This window comes from Dasypus novemcinctus, chromosome 9 (genome assembly GCF_030445035.2).
Source record: "Dasypus novemcinctus isolate mDasNov1 chromosome 9, mDasNov1.1.hap2, whole genome shotgun sequence".
NCBI lineage: Eukaryota > Metazoa > Chordata > Mammalia > Cingulata > Dasypodidae > Dasypus > Dasypus novemcinctus.
Window position 1 is genome coordinate 28,669,263 of NC_080681.1, and position 19,923 is coordinate 28,689,185.

The window sequence follows — 19,923 nt, forward strand, 5'->3', positions numbered from 1 at the left end:
TCATATGCCTCACCCCTTTTCCCTCTCACATTTTCCCCTAATAATAACTTCAATCATTAGCGTGGTACATTTGTTACCGTTGATGAACAAATATTGAAGCATTCCTATTAACCATGGTTTATAATTTACATTATGGTTTACACTTTGCACGATACAATATAGGTTTTTTTTCACAATATAGGTTTTAACAAAATGTAAATGGCCTGTATTCATCATTGCAATATCATACAGAACAATTCCAATGTCCCAAAAATACCCTCATGTTACACCTATTCTCTCTCACTCTCCTCAGAACCTCTGATAATGACTATCTTTATATCAATGTTACAAGTTCTTATTCTTCCATTACTAGAACAGGAATAAGTCTACTTTAGTCCATAGTTGAATTCCCCCCTTATGTTTGTTCATTCATCAGTCTTGAGGATTTTTGGATGGTGATGCCCATTCTGCTTCCGATTGAGAGGGGGCTTAGATACCATGGGGCAGATGGAAGGAAGTGTCTTGCTTGTAGTTGTAGATACTCTGTTTTTTTGAGATGGGCATTGTTCATCATCATCATTTTATTAACTGTCCTGGGCAAATCCCATGGAATGGAGAATAGGTGTTGGCTGCAACTCTGCTGAGATTCAGGGCTCAACCAGTGTACAAACAGACCAAAGATTTAAGTCTCTGGGACATATATTTAATGGGTATAGTGTTAATTGTAGGCTCAAATAAAAGGGGCAGAAGAACCATGTGTAGGGAAATTGTAAATTAATCTAACTCTTTTACATTGGAGAGACAGGTTGACATATATTCTAAGGTAAGGCCCACCAACAGGGTACCAGTTTCCTGGGGTTGTCTGCCCTGCCTATAGGGTCTACATGTCTCTAGAAGCTTCAGGAGCACCTCTGCTTGAGGCTTTGTTTACTGCCAACACCTCTTAGTACTGATCTTTATTGACTGCATAGTGTGTAACAAAAAAATAAAAGTAAAATTGATGTGCCCAAGATCAAACAACTAATAAATAACCAAGATTAGAATTCAGGTCTGCTGAATCCAAAGCTTGTATTGTACTGCCTTTTTCAAAATGCTCAAAGAGTGAATGAGTGAAAAATAAAATGAATTTATTATCAGTCAAGTAGGAAAACAGAATGATTAGCATGAAATCCATTAATGAAAATGACAAGAATATTTCAGATGTCCTAGAATTTTCACTTAACCTAAATGCAAAATTTTGTTATTGATTACTTTATGATATTAACTTGTTCTAAGGAAAATTGTTTATGGATTTAAATAGAATGAATGTTTTTTCCTTTTTTTTTACTTATATATTTTTCTTTTAAAAGAAACTATTGAGTATCACTCTCATGCCATTAAAAGGCACTTATTTAACTATAGAGTTTGGTAAGTTTTGACAGATGCATATACCCCTATAACTATGATAACGATTAAAATACACAAGATTTTCATCACTCCAAAACTTTTTCCATGCTCCTTTATAGTTAATGTGTTACAAACTCCGACCCTGTGCAAATTTTGATCTGCTTTCTGTCAATATAGAATATCTTTATCTGTTCTCGAATTTCATATAAATAAAATTTACAGTATGTACTCTTTTGTACACACTTCTTTGAAAAGCATATGTTGTCATTTCCCTTGAGTAAATAATAAGCAGAATTCCTGGGTCATATGGAAAATGTATGTTTAAGTTATAAGACACTGCCAAACAGATTTCCAAAATGGTTGTACCATTTTACATTCACACTTTCAATGTACAAGTGTTACAGTTCTTTGTGCTATTGTTCTCATATTTTGCTTATTACATATATTATAAATCCCAAAAGCTGTTATTGGTCTTGCTCTAAACAGTCAATTGTCCTCTAAAGAAATTATTTTAAGAAAACATAAGTCATTTTTTGTCTTCCTGTATATTTGTCATTTCCAGGGCTCTTAATTACTTTTTTTTTTAAAGATTTATTTATTTATGTAATTTCCCCCCCTCCCCTGGTTGTCTGTTCTTGGTGTGTCTATTTGCTGCATCTTGTTTCTTTGTCCGCTTCTGTTACTTTTTTCATTGTTGTTTTGTTTTTTTGTATTTTCAGTGGAAAAATACATCATCTGTTTACAAAATAAGTCCTGAAAAATACAAGTAGTATGGATCCCATAAAACAAAGCAAACTCTAGTCATGAGATATTATGTACATCATGTGAAAGAAACAGTCTAATCTCCAGGTTATGAAAACTAGAATTTAAAAAGCCACTATAGGGAAGTGGATTTGGCTCAACCAATGGAGCATCCATCTACCACATGGGAGGTACGGGGTTCAAACCAGGACCTCCTGACCCGTGTGGGGCTGGCCCACACACAGTGCTGACATGTGCGAGAAGTGCAGTGCCATGCAGGGGTGTTCCCTGCGTAGGGGAGCCCCATGCACAGGGAGTGTACCCCTCAAGGAGAGCCGCCCCGCACGATAAAAGTGCAGCCTATTCAGGAGTGGCACCATACACACGGAGAGCTGACATCAACAAGATGATGCAACAGAAAGAGACACAGATTCCTGGTGCCACTGACAAGAATGCAAGCGACACAGAAAAACACACAACTAATGGACACAGAGAGCAGACAATGGGGGAGGGGAGAAAAAGAAATGAAAAATAAATTAAGGGACGCGGACTTGGCCCAGTGGTTAGGGCGTCCATCTACCACATAGTAGGTCCGCAGTTCAAACCCCGGGCCTCCTTGACCCGTGTGGAGCTGGCCCATGCGCAGTGCTGATGCACACAAGGAGTGCCCCGCCACGCAGAGGTGTCCTCGCGTAGGGGAGCCCCACGTGCAAGGAGTGCGCCCCATAAGGAGAGCTGCCCAGAGCGAAAGAAAGTGCAACCTGCCCAGGAATGGTGCCGCATACACGGACAGCTGACACAACAAGATGACAAAACAAAAAGAAACACAGATTCCCGTGCCACTGACAACAACAGAAGCGGACAAAGAAGACGCAGCAAATAGACACAGAGAACAGACAACCGGGGTGGGGGGAAGGGAAGATAGATAGATAGATAGATAGATAGATAGATAGATAGATAGATAGATAGATAGATAGATAGATAGATAGATTTAAAAAAGCCACTACACAGAAAAGGTCCAGGTTTCCAAGTTGGCAAAACTTTGGTGCAGTTACAGGAAATGTTAAATAAATGGAATTTTTTCCCCAATGTGTAAACAAATGATGACTAAATCTGTGCCTGACAATTTCAATCTAATTCTGAAGCTACAGAAAACAACACAGACACCTTGTCTAGTTCATCTGTTAGCACGATCATCTTTTTCTCAGGTGGTGGGAAGGAGGGCAAGGTGACTGAGCAGAGCAAAGATGTGGGAAGCAGAAATATTGCATACTAGTCATCATAAAGTAATGGTGAAAACCCTCAATTAATGCACAGCCTAGGGGGTAAAGACTGCTCTCTAACTCTGGAAAATTAATTTAGAAGGATGGGGAAGAGTTTAAGTAATTGCAGTTTAACATGGTAAATGCACTTGTGATAGAATGGAATACAATGAAGGATTCATAAAACATGCTCATCTGAAATATCTGTTAGGTTTGCTTTGTTCAGATCTCTCTCTCTCTCTCTCTCTCTCTCTCTCCCTCTCTCTCTCTCTCTCTCTCTCTCTCTCTCTCTCTCTCTCTTTTTTAGCATTTGAAGACAACAGGTTTAGTTGGCAGATACTGTTTATGGACCCCTAAGGTTGTTTTGCCAATTCAATCTGAGTTTTATTGAATTCTTGATAACAGGAATAGGATTTGCAGGAAAAGCAGGGAAACCAGAAGACCTGTACTGGATGTTTTCAGAGAGGCCAATAGAGAAACTGCTGTCTGAATAGTTTCTGACTGAGTTGTACTTGTCTCTGTATCAAGTTGTTCCTCTTCTGTTTTGGTTTTCTTGAGACTCTTATGAGGTGAAGATGTCCCCTAGACTCCTACTACAGGATTAGGTGTTTTTGTTGCTGCATTTTCTGAAAGTCTAGGTCATTGCTTTACCAAACATGTGGAACAACTCTGGAGAACACAGGCTTCAGTGGTGGAGAAATGGCTCATTGTGTGGCAGTTTGAGGACTGCTTTCACTCCAAGGACCCTCTGAGTTTTCACAGGAATTTACTTGTGGCACAGAAATGCCAGTAGCTTGTATGTTGGTTACAGGTGCTGCTGGAGCAAGACTGTTTCTGCCCTGAGAGCTGCCAGAACCAGTCAATGGTCTGGTCTTCAGAGCACTAGTAGGTGAAGCACAACCATGCTGTTATCACTGTCCACAGACAAGTGGAGGCTGGTGTCATTCAGGGCTGTCAGTCTGACACCTTCTGTTGAATGCTTTTTCTTTTTCTGAAGCACATGACTAGGTAGTAGCTGATGGGGTTGCTTTCTTTCTTACATGCATTGCAACAATTTTCATATCCAACTCAAACACCTTGCTTGTTTATTGCTTGCCTACAAACTATACCTGTAAAAGACTATCATAGGTGAGGTCAATACTGAGGTTTTCGGAGTTTTCTGTTTTTTAAAACACTAACCTAACCCAATCAACTACACTGTACAAAATTCTTCCTTTTCAGGATTTTCTTTGGGTGCTGGAAATGACTGGGTGGGGATTCACATAAGCCAATGTAATAAACTCATTCTTTTCCAAGCTTCCAACTGGGATTTGGATTTTTTTTCCTACCAAGCTCACCCATTCTAGGCATTGTTTGCCTGTTGATGCACTTGCTAGAAGTATAATATAATGCTTATACATTTGAATGAAGGTTGGAGCCTCAAAAAGTTTGCAAAATTTACTCAGCAAAATTTTCATCTGTGATAGCAATACCTTGTTTAATTAAACTCAACCATGACTATCCCTGTTGAAATGGACATGTTGTATGTGGAGTTCTGTGGTATGCTGGTGGAATAATAGACAGAAGATGGTACCTATGACTGGGGTTTACCCTTGGTCCCCATACAGGCAAATGCAGATGGTATTCCTCAGGCTATTTCAAAAGCACTCAATTTGGCCATTCCCATTTGAAAAATACCAAGAAAAATTTATATACAGGAGTTGATGCTGGGAAGCGGGTGTGACTCAACTGATAGAGCTTCCACCTACCATATGGGAGGAGCTGGGTTCGATCCCTGGGGCCTCCTAATGAAAAAGAAGAAGAGAAAGCATGCCCGCACTGCAAGCCAGTGACCGCATTGGTGCCCGCATGGTGAGTCAGTGCCCTGCACAAGTGAGTCATGCAGCAAGATGATGACACATCAAAAGAGAGACAAAGAGAGAGTCAAGGTGAAGTGCAGCAGAAACCAGGAACTGTGGTGGCACAGCTGACAGGGAACCTCTCTCCCCATCAGAGGTCTCCAGGATCAAATCCTGGTGAATTCTAGAGGAGAGAAAATGAGAAGAGAAGACAACACAGACAGCAAAAACAGCAGGGAGGGAGGAGGGGAAGCGAAGCGAGGGGGCGGGGGGAATAAATAAATAAATAAATCTTTAAAAAATAAAAAGAGTTAATGCTAAAGCATTTGGATAAAGCTGGGAAGTTTTTGCTAATAGGATAGCCCAGGAAATACATCAAAGAAAACCTAATATATTGGAATACATGTTGTGGCCATTAAGACTTCTAATGCATCTTTATCTAAAATTTTAAGCAGACTGCCATCTCACTGGTCCAACTTTTCTGGAATAGTCTGCAGTGCTAATCTTGCAAACAAAATATCAGTCTCTATCCTGTCAAAACAGTTTGATAACTGGTACAAATGCCTCCTCAATAGACTTTTGTATGTGGAAGATCCAAGATGCCAACAGAGTGGGAAGCACCGACAATCAGCTCATCCCACAGGACAATGAATAATCAGCCAGATCTGTCTGGAACAATGTTTGGGGGACTCTGGAGACCAGAAGAATGCAGTGCACCATCCAGGGAAGAACAAGAAAAGGAGACTGACCATCTTTGATGAAGATTCATGAGTAGATCCCTCCACATTGCAGAAGTGGTTGCCCAACCTCCTCTGGCAAGGCAGGCTGCCTCCAGACCCACTCCCACTTTTTCCCAAAAGCAGGGGAGGTGAAGTGACCAGACACGAACTATAGCTGTTGATTGGCAAACTCAGCTAGCTGGATTCTAATCTTGAGTAGACCTGGGGTTTAAGCCTGCTCTAGCCACAAAGAACCCTGCAGCTTTTGTACTGTCTCCACCCCTGGCAGAAGTGGAAGCAGGGGCGACTGGAAAACACACCACTGGCCCAGGGCAATAGGGATCAGATCCAGTGGGCCCAGGTTGCTTAGGCCACCACACCCAGCAGGAGTGGAAATTGGGTGCAGTTTGAACACTTCTCAGGGCATGGCAGACAGATTCACATTGGACCTCATTGCACCCTGAAAGGAAGGGAAGCATGCACTCTCTCACAGGCAGTGCTGGCAGATTTGCCCTGCCCACCTTGAGGTTGCTGCATATTTGGACCCAACACACGCTTGGACAAGAGAGGAAATGCACATTCTCTCTTGGGCAGTGCAGGCAGATTCACCCCATCCACCTTAAAAGGGCCACTGAACATTTGGCGCCAATAACCCTTGGAAGGAGGGGAAGCATGCACTCTCTCTGTGGGCAATATGGGCAGATTCACCCTGCCCACCTTGACCATTTGCTGCACTTTCATTCCCAGGTGCCTCAGGAAGAAGAGAAACCAAGAGGCATCTGATCATTCTCTTTCAAGACAGTGCAGGCAGTTCCCCTGCCCACCTGGGGGGCAGGGCAGCATAGGGGATGGCAGCAGATCAGAGAACTCAGATCTCAGGGACTGGGAGCTGGGCAATTTTCATCCAGGGTAGGCTGGTAGCCTCAGCCTGAACTACGCCCCCGCCAGGAGCTAAGTGGGCTAAGAACTGAATGCACAGAACAACCTTAGGGCAGCAGGGAACAACTGGATAAAGAGTGCTACCTTCTGGGTGCTTTAGGAAAGCCGAGACTGGGGGAATCATCAAAGAGAAGATTGGAGGCCTTTAGGGTCACTTCTCCAGAGCACATTGCATAGGACCCACACCCGTTCTGAGGGAAGCCAGAGCTGGGAAAGAATATTACTCAGCTGTAAGAAGGAATGCAGTATTAACACATGGGACAACATGGATGAATCTAATTTTGTTGTTGTTGTTCTCAGTTTCATTTATTTCTGCTCTAATCTTTGTTATTTCTTTCCTCCTGCTTACTTTGAGTAAGTTTTTTTAGTTCCTTTTGCTACTTCCTGCAGGTATTACATTAGGTTTTTTATTTTAGCTCTTTCTTGTTTTTTAATGTAATCATTGAAGGCCATAAATATCCCTCTCAGCACTGCCTTCTCTGCATCCCATAGCTTTTGATATGTTGTTTTCCCATTTTCATTTATCATGAGATATTTACTGATTTCTCTAGCAACTTCTTCTTTGACCCATGCATTGTTTAAGAGTGTGTTGTTTTATCTCCATATATTTGTAAGTCTTCCCTTTTTCTGCCTGTTGTTGATGTCCAGCTCCATTCCATTATGATCAGACAGAGTGCTCCGTATAATTTCAATCTTTTAAAATTTATTGGTATCTGCTTTGTGACCCAACATATAATCTATCCTGGAGAAAGATCCAGATTCTCTTGAGAAGAATGTATATCCTGCTATTTGGGGGTACAATATTCTACATATGTCTGTGAAGGCTAGTTCATTTATAATATTATTCAAGTTCTCTGTTTCCTTATTGATTCTTTGCCATTTGTTTCTATCCAAAGATGAGAGTGTTGTGTTGAAGTCTTTATTATTGTAGAGACATTAATTTCTCTATTCAGTTTTGCATGTATTTTGGGGTGTTCTGGTTAGGTGCATAAATACTTATTATTGCTATTTCTTCTTGGTGAATTGCTCCTTTTATGAATACATAATGTCCTTCTTCATCTCTTATAGCTGTTTTGTATTTAAAGTCTATTTTGTCTGATATTACTATTGCTATTCTTTATTATTATTATTATTAATGTTTTCATAGAATATCTTTTCTCAGCCTTTCACTTTCAGTCTCCTTGTGTCCTTATACTAAGGTGAGTCTCTTGCAGGCAGCATATAGATGGCTGATATTCTTCTTTTATCCATTTTGCCAGTCTGTGTCTTTTGGTTGGAAAGTTCAATCCATTAACATTCAGCATTATTACTGTAAAGGCATTTCTTCTTCCATTATAATTTTTGGTTTTCCACTGGCCTATTTTACTATTATGTCTTTTAACCTTTTTTGTTACCCTTACTAATAATCTTCACTTCTACACTCTTCTCCAGGCATCTCTTTCTTGTTTTTTCCTTTCAGTTTACAGCACTCCCTTTAGTATCTCTGGTGAACCTGGTCTCTTGATGACTCTTTTATTTTGTGTTTATCTGTGAAGACTTTAATTCATCCTGAGTTTTGAAGGACAGCTTTGCTGTATAAAGAGTTCTTGGCTGGCAGTTTTTCTCTTTCAGTACCTTAAATACATCCTATCACTACCTTCTCACCTCCACAGTGTCTGATGAGAAATTGGTACTTAATTTTATTGAGCATCCCTTGTATGTATGTATATTTGTGGTGGGGAAGGGTGCAACTGGGGCATGCTTCTATGGTATATGAATATGTTCAAGCAGTCACGAGGCCCTGTCTCAGTGAGCAGAGACCCAAACAATAACCAGAAGAATATTAAAGTCCCATACTTAGGAGTCCTGCCACATTCTCTAATAGAGCATAAAGAATCCCCCCAAACACATGGGCATTGCCAAGCAAAAGAGGACAGACCATAGGTCAGACACTCGATATTGATGGTTGTACTTATGATCCTTTTCTTGTGAAATTGAAACTTAGCCTAATATTATATAGTGCCTAAAAGTTACCTCTTGAAAGTCTACTTTTGCTCAAATGTGGCCTCTCTCTAAGTCAAACTCAGCATATAAACACACTATCTTCCCCCTGATGTGGGACATGACTCCCAGGGATGAACCTTCCTGGCACCAAGGGATTATTACCAGGCGCCAATTAGTGATGCATTTCGAAAAAGACATTGATCAAAAGTAGGAAATATTAAACATAAATGAGTTTTTATGGCTAAGAAATTTCAAAGTGACTCAGGAGGTTGTTCCAGAGATTATGCTTATGCACATCTCAGCAGGATCTCATTGACTGCCATTGTTAACAGTGCCTAAACATTTGGGCTCCTGAGGGCTCTAGACATCTAGACACTATAGGCAGGGCAGACAATCTAAAAAATTCAGCATCATGTCAGTGAGCCTTACTTTAGAATATATGCTCCACAATGTAGAAGAGTTAGACTCATTTATAATTTCCCTACACATGATTCTTCTGCCCCTTTTACTTGAACATATAATTAGCACTATACTTGTTAAATATGTCACAGAGACTTAAATCTTCAGTCTGTTCACATGCTGCTTGAGCCCTCAATCTCAGCAGAGTTGCAACACCTACTCTCCTGTTCTTTGGACATGCCCAGGACAACAAACAAAAGGATGCTGATGGACAACACCCATCCCCCTAAACAGAGAAAATCTAAACCTCAAGCAAAACAGAAAAAATCTAAACTGCAAGCAAGATAGTTCCATCCATCAGCCCCATGGAATAAGCCCTTTCTGAATCAGAAACAGTGGGCATCACCATCCCCAAATCCTCAAGACTGAGCAGTGAATGAACATGAGGAGGGAATGCAACTATGAACTAAAGTAGACTTTTTATATTCTAGCAATGGAAGTACTTGTATCACTTAAAAAAAGGCAGTGACCACCAGAGACTTTTGGGGGTGGGGGGGGGGGAGGAAAAAGAAGTATAATGTGGGGAATATTTAGGACATTGTAATTTTCCTGCACAACATTGCAATGACAGATATAGGCCATTATACACTTTATCATAACCTATAAAATTGTGCAGGACAAAGTGTAAACTATAATGTAAATTATACTCCATGATTATTAGCAATGCTTCAATATATGTTCATCAATTGTAACAAATGTACTACACTAATGAAAGACATTGTTAATGGGGGAAAGTGTGGGTGGGGGAGGGGTGGGGTATTTGAGAATTCCCTATATTTTAAAAAAATTATCTATTTTTATTGTCTTTAAAAAAAAATAGATCACACAAAATGTTACATTAAAAAAATAAGAGGTTCCCACATACCCCACAACCCACTCACCCCCACTCCTCCCATATCAACAATCTCTTTCATCAGTGTGAACATTCATTGCATTTGATGAATATATTTTGGAACACTGCTACACCACATGGATTATAGTTTACATTGTAGTTTACTCTTCCCCAGTTGATTCAGTGGGTTATGACAGGATATATAATGCCCTGCATCTGCCTCTGCAATATCATTCAGGACAACTTCAAGTTCCAAAAATGCCCTCATATATCACACAACTTCTTCTCTCTCCCTGTCCCCAACAACTCCCATGGCCACTGTCTCCACATCAGTGATATAATTTCTTCCATTGCTAGAGTTTCAATAGTTCTATAGTAGTAGAATACCAGTAAGTACACTCTAATCCATATTTCATTCCTCCATCTTGTGGACCCTGGGATGGTGATGTCCACTCCACCTCTAAACTGAGAGGGGGCTTAGATCCTACATGGTTGATGGATGCAATTCTCCTGCTTGCAGTTGTAGGCTCTCTCAGCTCCCTGGTGTGGTGGTTGGCCATCCTCACCTCCCTATTACCTGAACTCGGTAACTCCAATGAACCAGAGAGCAGGTGTTACAGCTATGCTAAGGCTCAGGGCCAAGCTGGCACATGGACATTCCAGAGATTCAAGTCTCCTGAGCATATACCAACCCCAGCACCAACCACAGGTTCTGTAAAAGTAACAGAAGAGGCATGTGTAGAGACATCACATCTGAGTCCAACTCTGTCACACTCAGGAGCACAAATTCCAAAGTAGGGCCCACTGGTAAGGCACTAAACTCCAGAGCCTTCTGCCATGACTGTAGTATTTGGGTGTCTCCCTTAGCCCTCAGGAGCACCACTACCTGGGGTTGTAGCTACTTTGGTTGTCTCTGGGATCTTGCTGAGACATGTGTAAATGTGACCCCTCTGATGACCTCCTGACTCATTCTGAGGTCTCTTAGCCATATAAACTCACTTGTCTTTACCATTTCCCCCTTTTATTCAAGGTCTTTTCTAGTTGCATCACCAGCTGGTGCTTGGTAGTAATCTCCCTGCTCCAGGGAGGCTCATCCCCAGAGTCATGTCCCATGCTGGGGGGAAGGTAATGCATTTATATGCTGAGTTTGGCTTGGAGAGTGGCCACATTTGAGCAACATGGAGGCTCTCAGGAGGTAACTCTTAGGCACCCTGCAGCTCTAGGTCTAGCTGAAATTTCAAGCACACAGGTTCATAAGTATAGTCATCAGTATCAAGGGCCCATCACTGGACTACCCTTCTTCACTGGTCTTTGCCCTTGCACTTGGAGTCCCCTATATTTTTGATACAACATTTATGTAAAAAAAAAAAAAAAAGGTACCCGGGAATTTCAGTTAGTATTAATAAATCTGTAATTGACATGTGAAAAAAAATTTTTTCAAAGAACTCTTATCCAAAAAAGTAAAAAAAAAAAATTAGAATAAACAAAACTGAAAGTTGGTTCTTTGAGAAGATCAACAATATTGGCAAACCCTTAGCTAGACTGACAAAGAAAAAAAGAAAGAAGATGCAAATAAATAAAATCAGAAATGAAAATGAGGACATTACTGTTGACTGTTCAGGAATAAAAAATGACCATAAAAGGATACCATGAACAAATGTACACCAATAAACTAGGCAATGTAGTTAAAATGGAAAAATTCCTAGAAACATATATACAACCTACAAAGACCCTAGAAGAAATAGAAGACCTCAACAATCCAACCACAAGTACGGAGACTGAAAGAGTCATCAAAAACATCCCAAAGATAAAAGCCCAGGACCTTCACAGGTGAATTCTACTGATCATTCAAGGAGTAATTAATAGCAATCTTGCTCAAACTCTTTAAAAAAATAGAACAGGAGGGAATGCTACCGAGCTCATTCTATGAAGCCAACATCACCCTAATAGTAATTTGTATATACTCCTAATCTGTAAGATTCTAATATAAAAAATTTTCCTCCAACATTTTCAATTACAAATTGTGGGAGATTCTTGTTTTCACTGATTTCTCAAATCCACTCTAACCAGGTTATTTGATTTTCCAAAAATTAAAATCCTGTGCTGCAATTCCTTTTCCTCTTTAAAAATCCCAAAAGGCTCCAGAGTCTTGATCAATTTCTGGTAAGTAAGCAGTCAGTCTCCTTTGGGAGTGCTAAACTGATAGAACAGATAATACCATTGTGTTTCTGTGTTGGCTATGTTGGCTGTGATCCCTACATTTTAGCTGAAATCTCCAGCACAAGCACTGCCCGGTAACTTCTCCCCACCCCCACCCCTACAACTGCCACTGCTGCCACTGAGATGAGAGGGGAGGGAATCTGCCTCAGCCCTGGACCTAACTTCTTTTTTTTTTAATCCTCCCCCCGCCCCCCTTTGCGGCTTTTTTGCATACTGTCTGCTTTCTGTCTCCATTCGCTGTGTGTGTTTGTGTGTCTGTATTTATTTTTATTTATTTCCCCTCCCCTCTTTGTGGCTTGCTTGCTGTCTGCTCTCTGTGTCCATCACTGTGCTCTTCTGCCTTTTTTGCTTGTCTCCCCTTTTTGTTGCATCACCTTGCTGAGTCGGCTCTCCATGGTGCTTGGGGGCTGGGCGGCTCTCCACAGTGTGCAGGTGAGCCTGCCTTCACAAGGAGGCCTTGGGACGTGAACCCAGGGCCTTCCATATGGTAGACAGGAGGCCAGCTGTTTGATTCAAGTTGAAATGTCACTTTTCTTCCATTTGGAAAACAACAAATTTTATATAGCTTTAGGCCCACTGGCAATGAATTCTCTTAGATTTTATCTGAAATATTTTTATTTCACCTTTATTTCTGATGGATATTTTTGCCATAAGTAGAAGTCTATGTTGACAGTTTTTTCTTTCAGAACTATATTTATATTGTTCCATTGTCTTCTGGCTTACATTATTTCTAATGAAAAGTCAGTAGCAATTTTATCTTTGTTCCTTTGTATATAATGTATATTATTTCTCCAGATTTTATAAAGATTTCTATTTTATCATTGTTTTTAGTAATTCTATTGTGATGTCTTTGTGTGAATTTCTTTATAATTATTCTCTTAGTATTCGTTGGAGCTTATTGAATCTGAGCATTTATATTTTGTATCATATTTGCAAAATTTGGGGTCATTATTTCTTCAACTTTTCTGCACACCCTTACTCTTTTTTGGAATTCCATGTTCGCATATGTTAGACTCTTTGTCCCAGAGATCTTTAGGGACCATTCAAAATTGGTCATTTTATTTTCTCTATGCTTTGGTTCAGATAGTTTCTATTGTTATATCTTCAATTTTACTGGTCTTTTCTTATCAATGCTTAGTTTGTTGGCAAGCCCACCTAGTGAACTTTTCAACAAAAATAAATTTGCTTTTGTTCCCTAGAGTTTCCTGTTTTTAAATCATCCATTTTATTCTCATTAAGTTTACATTTCCTTTAAATTCTTGAGCATATTCATAATAGCCATTATTAAGTTCTTATTTGCTAATTCAATTGTCTTTGTTACTTCTGCACCTATTTCAATTGACTGGTATTTCCTCTGGTTATGGGTCATATTTTTCTGCTTCTGTTCATAGTGGGTAAGTTTTGAATGGATGTTGGACATTGTAAATGTTACTTTACAAGGCTCTGAATTTTGTTTTCTCTTTATGAATTTGGTGGATTTTGTTCAATAGGTAGTTCAGTTACATGAATCAGCTTAATTGTTTCAAGACTTATTCCTAAGTTGTGTTAGCCACCCTACCATTAAGGGCTCATTCTTCTAGGTTCATGACTGAATGTTTCAGGTGTTCCAAGAAATCTCTCTATTAATCTAATCATAACTTGAACATTTTCCAGCCCTGTTTGAGATCTGGGAATTGCTTGTTTTATGGTTCCAATAGTTATTTGCTTAGCATCATAGAATTCATCATATGTATATGCAGCTAGTATTCAAGCAAAGTGGACGCCTATACAATTTTCTGGTGTTCTTACTCTGGGTAACTCCCTCCTCTCCAGTATTCTGCCTTGCAAATTTTAACTGCTTCAGCCTCCCTGAACACTGATCTCTGACTCCACAATTCAGGAGCACCCCTTTGCTCTGTTTGGGTTCCCCTTCCTCTTACTACAGTATAGAAATTGCATCTAGTGCCCAGCCCATTAGTGGAGCCAAGCACAGTGGAGAGGAGCAGAGAGGTGCATTTGTAGTCCCTGATGAACCCAGGAAACCCTCCACCATATTTGGGCCCTGCCTGATGGCCCCATATCCACCTTACCCACAACCACCAGTGGGGTCTGAGGCCTATCCTCAAGGGTCTATGGGGGAACATTATCCACCTCCTCAGGGATACCCTTACCAAGGATACCCACAGTATGGCTGGCAAGGTGGACCTAAGGAGCCTCCTAAAACTACAGTGCACATGGTGAAAGACCAAAGAAGGGATGACTTGTGCTCATCCATCTGCCTCAAAGTCTGCTGGACTGCTCTCTGCTGTTGCTCCTCTGGGACATGATCACCTGACCAGTCCAGCCCACCTGTCCTCCCAGCTCTGGTCCCACCTTCAAGAGGCTTGCCTGCCCCCAGCTCCTCTGATTGCTGTCACAAATGACTAGCCCCACACAGACACTTCTACCTTCAATATGATGGGAGTCTAGATTAGCAGATGTTGTTACTGTTTAATTCAGTGACTTGATCTTTTTCATGTTCAGAATCTGGATGGTTTTGGTCTTTAGCAAGCATCCTAAATGTATTTCTCCTTCTATTTTTTGGCTAAAGGATTAGTTATGAAATACAATTTTAAATTATACATTCAAGGTAATGGAAAGATGTAAAGATGTAATGCACTACTGAAAGATCTCTCTGCTAATGCCCTACATGTTCCAATAAATCCTTCAAGCCTAAAAAAAAAAGAAAGTGCATCTGGGCAGAAATCTAGGGAAATTATAGGGGTCTACTCCTTTTTTTTTTCATTTCTTGGTGATCAACAGTTCATCTTTGCCTCTTATTCAATATCTAAAAAAAAAAAACAGTTATTCAGTACATTTTGACCATTTTTCTAGTTGTTTACAGTGGAAGAACAATTCAAGTATCAGTTTCTCTGTCATGGCCAGAAGTAAGTGATTGAAATTTTTAAAAAGAAACATTAAGGAATATTTACTTTTAAAAAAAGCTTTTTAAAAGAAGCCTTATTAAATTATATTCCCTTCACCTTTATAGAGCATAATGAATTCATATCAGACTGATGATCCAGAGCACTGTAATATTCTAAATAATCAAATTATCTACAATGAATATTATAGATTTTTAAAGAATGAGCAAAATTACATTAAAAATGTTTAGTCCTGGTTAAAATCATAACTTTTAGATTGCTTCCATTCCCTAGAAAATTATACTGACATACTCATCTGCAGCAGTTTAATATTATTGATGAATATCAAAAAGAAATATTGGATTATGCTTATAATCTGATCTTTACCTGGGCATGATTGAGTTATGGTTAGGGCCCACCAAGGGGTGGGGACTCACAGATAAAAGGCATGGCGAAGAACAGAGTTGAGGATTTTTGATGTTGGAGTTTTGACCTTGGAGTTTGATGTTGAAGACTTAAGCTGGAGCCCCAGGAAGTAATCTCACAGAAGAAAGAGAAGCAAGCCTGAGCAAGAAAGGAACCTTGAACCCAGAGAAAAACAAGTCCAGGAATGCAGGAACCCAGGAAGCCTGAACCCTTGCAGACATCGGCAGCCATCTTGCTCCAAATAGACTTTGGTGAGGGAAGTAATGTATGCTTTATGACCTGGTATCTGTAAGCTCCTACCCCAATAAATATCCTTTATAAAAACCACCAATTTCTGGTATTTTGTATCAGCACCCCTTTGGCTAACTAATACATCATCCATTACTTGAGTGCCTTAGTTTGTCTGGGCTGCAATAGCAAAGTAATACAGACTGATTGACTTAAAAAATAGGAATTTATTCTCTCACAGTTTTGTAGGCTAGAAAGTCTAAAATCAAGGTGTCAGCAGGTCATACGGTCTCCGGAGTCCATAGCATTCTAGTAGTGACTTGCTGCCAAACTGTACCTCAATTTTTGCCTCAGTCACATGGCCATCTGCCTCCTTCTGTCTTCCAATTTCCTCTACTTATAAGGACTCCTGTCATCCTGGATTAAGGCCCACCCTATTTCAGTTTGTCCTTATCTAAATAGGATCTTCAGGGAAGCGGACTTGGCCCAGTGGTTAGGGCGTCCGTCTACCACATGGGAGGTCTGCAGTTCAAACCCCGGGCCTCCTTGACCCGTGTGGAGTTGGCCCACGCGCAGGGCTGATGCGTGCAAGGAGTGCCCTGCCACGCAGGGGTGTCTCCCACATAGGGGATCCCCACGTGCAAGGAGTGCGCCCCGTAAGGAGAGCCGCCCAGCGCAAAAGAAAGTGCAGCAAGATGACACAACAACAAAAAAAGAAACACAGATTCCCGTGCTGCTGACAACAACAGAAGCGGACAAAAAGGAGAACATGCAGCAAATGGACACAGAAAACAGACAACTGGGGTGGGGGAGGGGAAGGGGAAAGAAATTAATAAAATAAATCTTTAAAAAAATAATAAATAAATAGTACCTTCAGAGATCCTATCTAGAAGTGAGTTCACATCCACAGATCTAGGGTCTAGGATTTGAACATGACTTGGAGATATGATTCAATCCATAGCACTGAGTATTCTGGTAAATTAAGAGTTTTATTATATTATATTGTTATGAACATTTTTTCATTTCCATTTTCCAAGCTTATCATCCTTAAGTTTTTTTTTTCATTTACCCAAGGATGTATATGAATATATTTTCATGTCTTTGGTAATTTGTTTTTAGAACAATGTCACATTTATCTTTCCGTATAGCATGGCAAGGAGCACCATTAAAGGAGCCTTATTTATTTCCCTGAGTGGATAATAGTCTACAGTGAATTTCCCAGAAAAGAGAGTTGTACCTGGCGTGAGAAAGAAGAAAGCTTAACCCATGCAAAATGAAAACCTGAATCAGTGCCTGTGTTGGTTAAAATGGCCTTCTCATACCTCAATACAGCACTTGGACAGCTTTTTTTTTTTTTTTTTTTTAAGATTTTGTTTCTGGCTTCCAGTTGTCATTTCTGAAATGGGCTTTTCAATGACTTTTTTCTTCAGAAAGGTAGCATTTATCATGGTGTAGTAGAACGAGCTCTGGGATGGAAGTTGAGAGCCCTGGGTTACAGGCCTTGCTGTTTCTATGCTGCTCTGAGCTATGTGACCTTGGCAGCATTATTATTGCCTGTCTGAAGTTTGGAATATAGCAGGAATTTTTTCATTCTATTTTTCTTTTGTTTGTTTGTTTTAGCAGTAGTTTTTAACCTTTTTTTTTAAGCTATAAAATGCTGTGTCTAAAAGAATATGTAGTGAATGTTCAATGTGTAAAAGAGATGAAAGTAAATCTTCTCTGACTGATGGAAAAACCTGAAGGCTCTCCAGCTCCTTCTCGCCATTAACCACTGAGGGTGCCTGAAGGCAGCCCAGGGCTCCAGGGAGCCCAGGATGAAAATCATGGGACAACATGGAGCACCATCCTGTAATAGCATCCTTTGATTTCAAATTTCTCTGATATTTTTCCCTATTCAATTCCTTCTCACCATGATAGCCCAGAAGACTATCCTCTTCTCTATTGAACAGTATACACCGATGCTGGAATGAGGCACTATCACATAATAGAAAAAATAAAATAAAAGATTTGGGTTCAATCTTATCTCTACCTCCTCTAAAGGGTCTTGGCCAAGAAACTTTACCTCTCTGAACCTCAGTTTCTTCATCAGCAAAATGGAGATATGAATAAAACCTACTTAAATAATTAAAACTACTATTTGAAAATGCTTGGTAAAACACCAAATGCCATGCAAATGTTGGCTCTTATTAAACAAGTAGGAAAAGTGAAGGAAGAAAATAATGAGGATATGATCAGGTGGATTAACTCTTAAGAAGTGTTCAGTGGAAAGAGACATTGTGATGCTTTTGGAAAGGTACCAGAAACTGGCACATGGTATAGCATTGTGGAGAAGAGCAGGGCTGTGGACCAGATTGTTGGTGTTTGGGTCTTGGATCCACCACCTACTATCAATGTTATTTAACTTCACTGAGCCCCAGGTTCCTCATGTGTAAAATGAAGAAATTTAGAGAGTATAATGAGAATTAAATGAGTTGACATATCTGAGGTTACTTTAAAATGCTCAGTAAATACTAGCTATTATTTGGTACCTCATAAGACATTAAATATTAGTTATCATTACTTCCATGAAAAACAATCCTGATCTTCTTATGAATTTTGATAGTAAAAGAAAAAGATAGTCTACCACCAAGATATACCATTTTAAATATAGCTTTATAAACAATGCTTCAAAAAGATTCCTAAGGTTTTTTTCAAAGTATATAGGCTTCCACTACCAATTGTCTTTAAACGGAAGGAATTTTTTTCTTTTGCATTTAACTATAATTAATACTGAAATCACTATAATGGGCATATACTTCATTGTTTTGTGGTTGTCTTAAAGATCTCATGATGCCAAACCTCTTATCCTTTTAAATATACAGAACATTACTTAAAATAAAACATCCTTCCAGAGAGGTTGCTGGCTTTCAAAGCAAACATCTGTCTGAAATGAACTCAGAAAGGTATACCTTTTAAGTATAATAATAATGCTAATAATCCCTCTCTCTTTTTTCTTGTTTGTGACAAGATTGGCTTTTCACAGAGTTGTGTACTTGAAAAGACCTTCTAAGCAGGTGGCCCTCGAATCTGTCTCCCACTCTTCATCTTGGTTGAGACATCTTCTTGACTGGGAGGGTGTTGCATTGGCAAAGGGATTAGTATCTGACAGTTAATGGATTAGCATTCACTCTCCTTTACAAGCACAGGTTCCAGAGGGAACAAACAGGATTCAGATATGCAGTGTTGTGGGCAACTGGCTTACTTATTTGTTGCTTCCTGTTATTGTAGATGATGTTGCAATTGCTTCCTGTTATATGTTACTTATTGTAGATGTTGCAGTTCTTCCTGTTATTGTAAATGTTGCAGTTGCTTCCTGCTATTGTAAAAGATGTTGCAAGTTGCTTCCTGTAGCAAACAGCTGTTCTTTAGCTTTCAAATAAATAAGATGTGGAAACTAGGGTTGAGGCTCTCAGTTTCAAAGTTTCAAAAGCTGTGAAGCCCCCTGGTCCCATCTTTGTTTCCTCTCTTGTGTCTTTCTTTCTGTCCTTTTATTTCTTCAGTTCTGTGTTGCATTCCCTTCATGCAGACCTATTGCTGAGCTGGTCTCAGCAATGCAGCGCTTAAATTCATTGGAATGGAATGTTCAAAGTTTAAGAATCTGGTCTACATGACCCTGGAGAGGGAGCAGAATTCCAGTTCACACCCTAACTTCATTTCACACCTTTTCTACTCTACATCAGCATAGATTCAGGAATTGTCCTCAGCTCAAAGGATAGGCTTGATTGGCTCAGGAATGGGCATTGTGACCTAATTCTAACCAAGGAAACAAAAGGAGAGGCTTGCTGCAAGCTTCTGAGACAGTTTTTCTGTATTTGAAAAAGAGAGCCAGCTCTCGCTTCATCCTAATTTAGTTCACTTGTTACTGCCAGCCATCCAGAAGCCATATTGGGAAGGAGCTATAAATCAGTTTGAGTTGGTTTTATATTTCTTGTAGACAAAAGTAGACTAACAGAAGTACAGAGTATGATACACAGAACTCCATACTTTAGG

At 39.8% G+C, this 19,923-nt stretch overlaps 1 long non-coding RNA gene and 1 pseudogene across 1 annotated transcript in view; both read right to left on the reverse strand.

The window, feature by feature from the left end:
• The window catches only part of LOC131279708 (uncharacterized), a 119,410-nt gene that overhangs the window by 92,626 nt on the left and 6,861 nt on the right, over positions 1–19,923 (reverse strand). The window lies entirely within an intron of this gene.
• On the reverse strand, positions 3,712–13,355 carry LOC101424128 (poly(A) polymerase alpha-like; annotated as a pseudogene).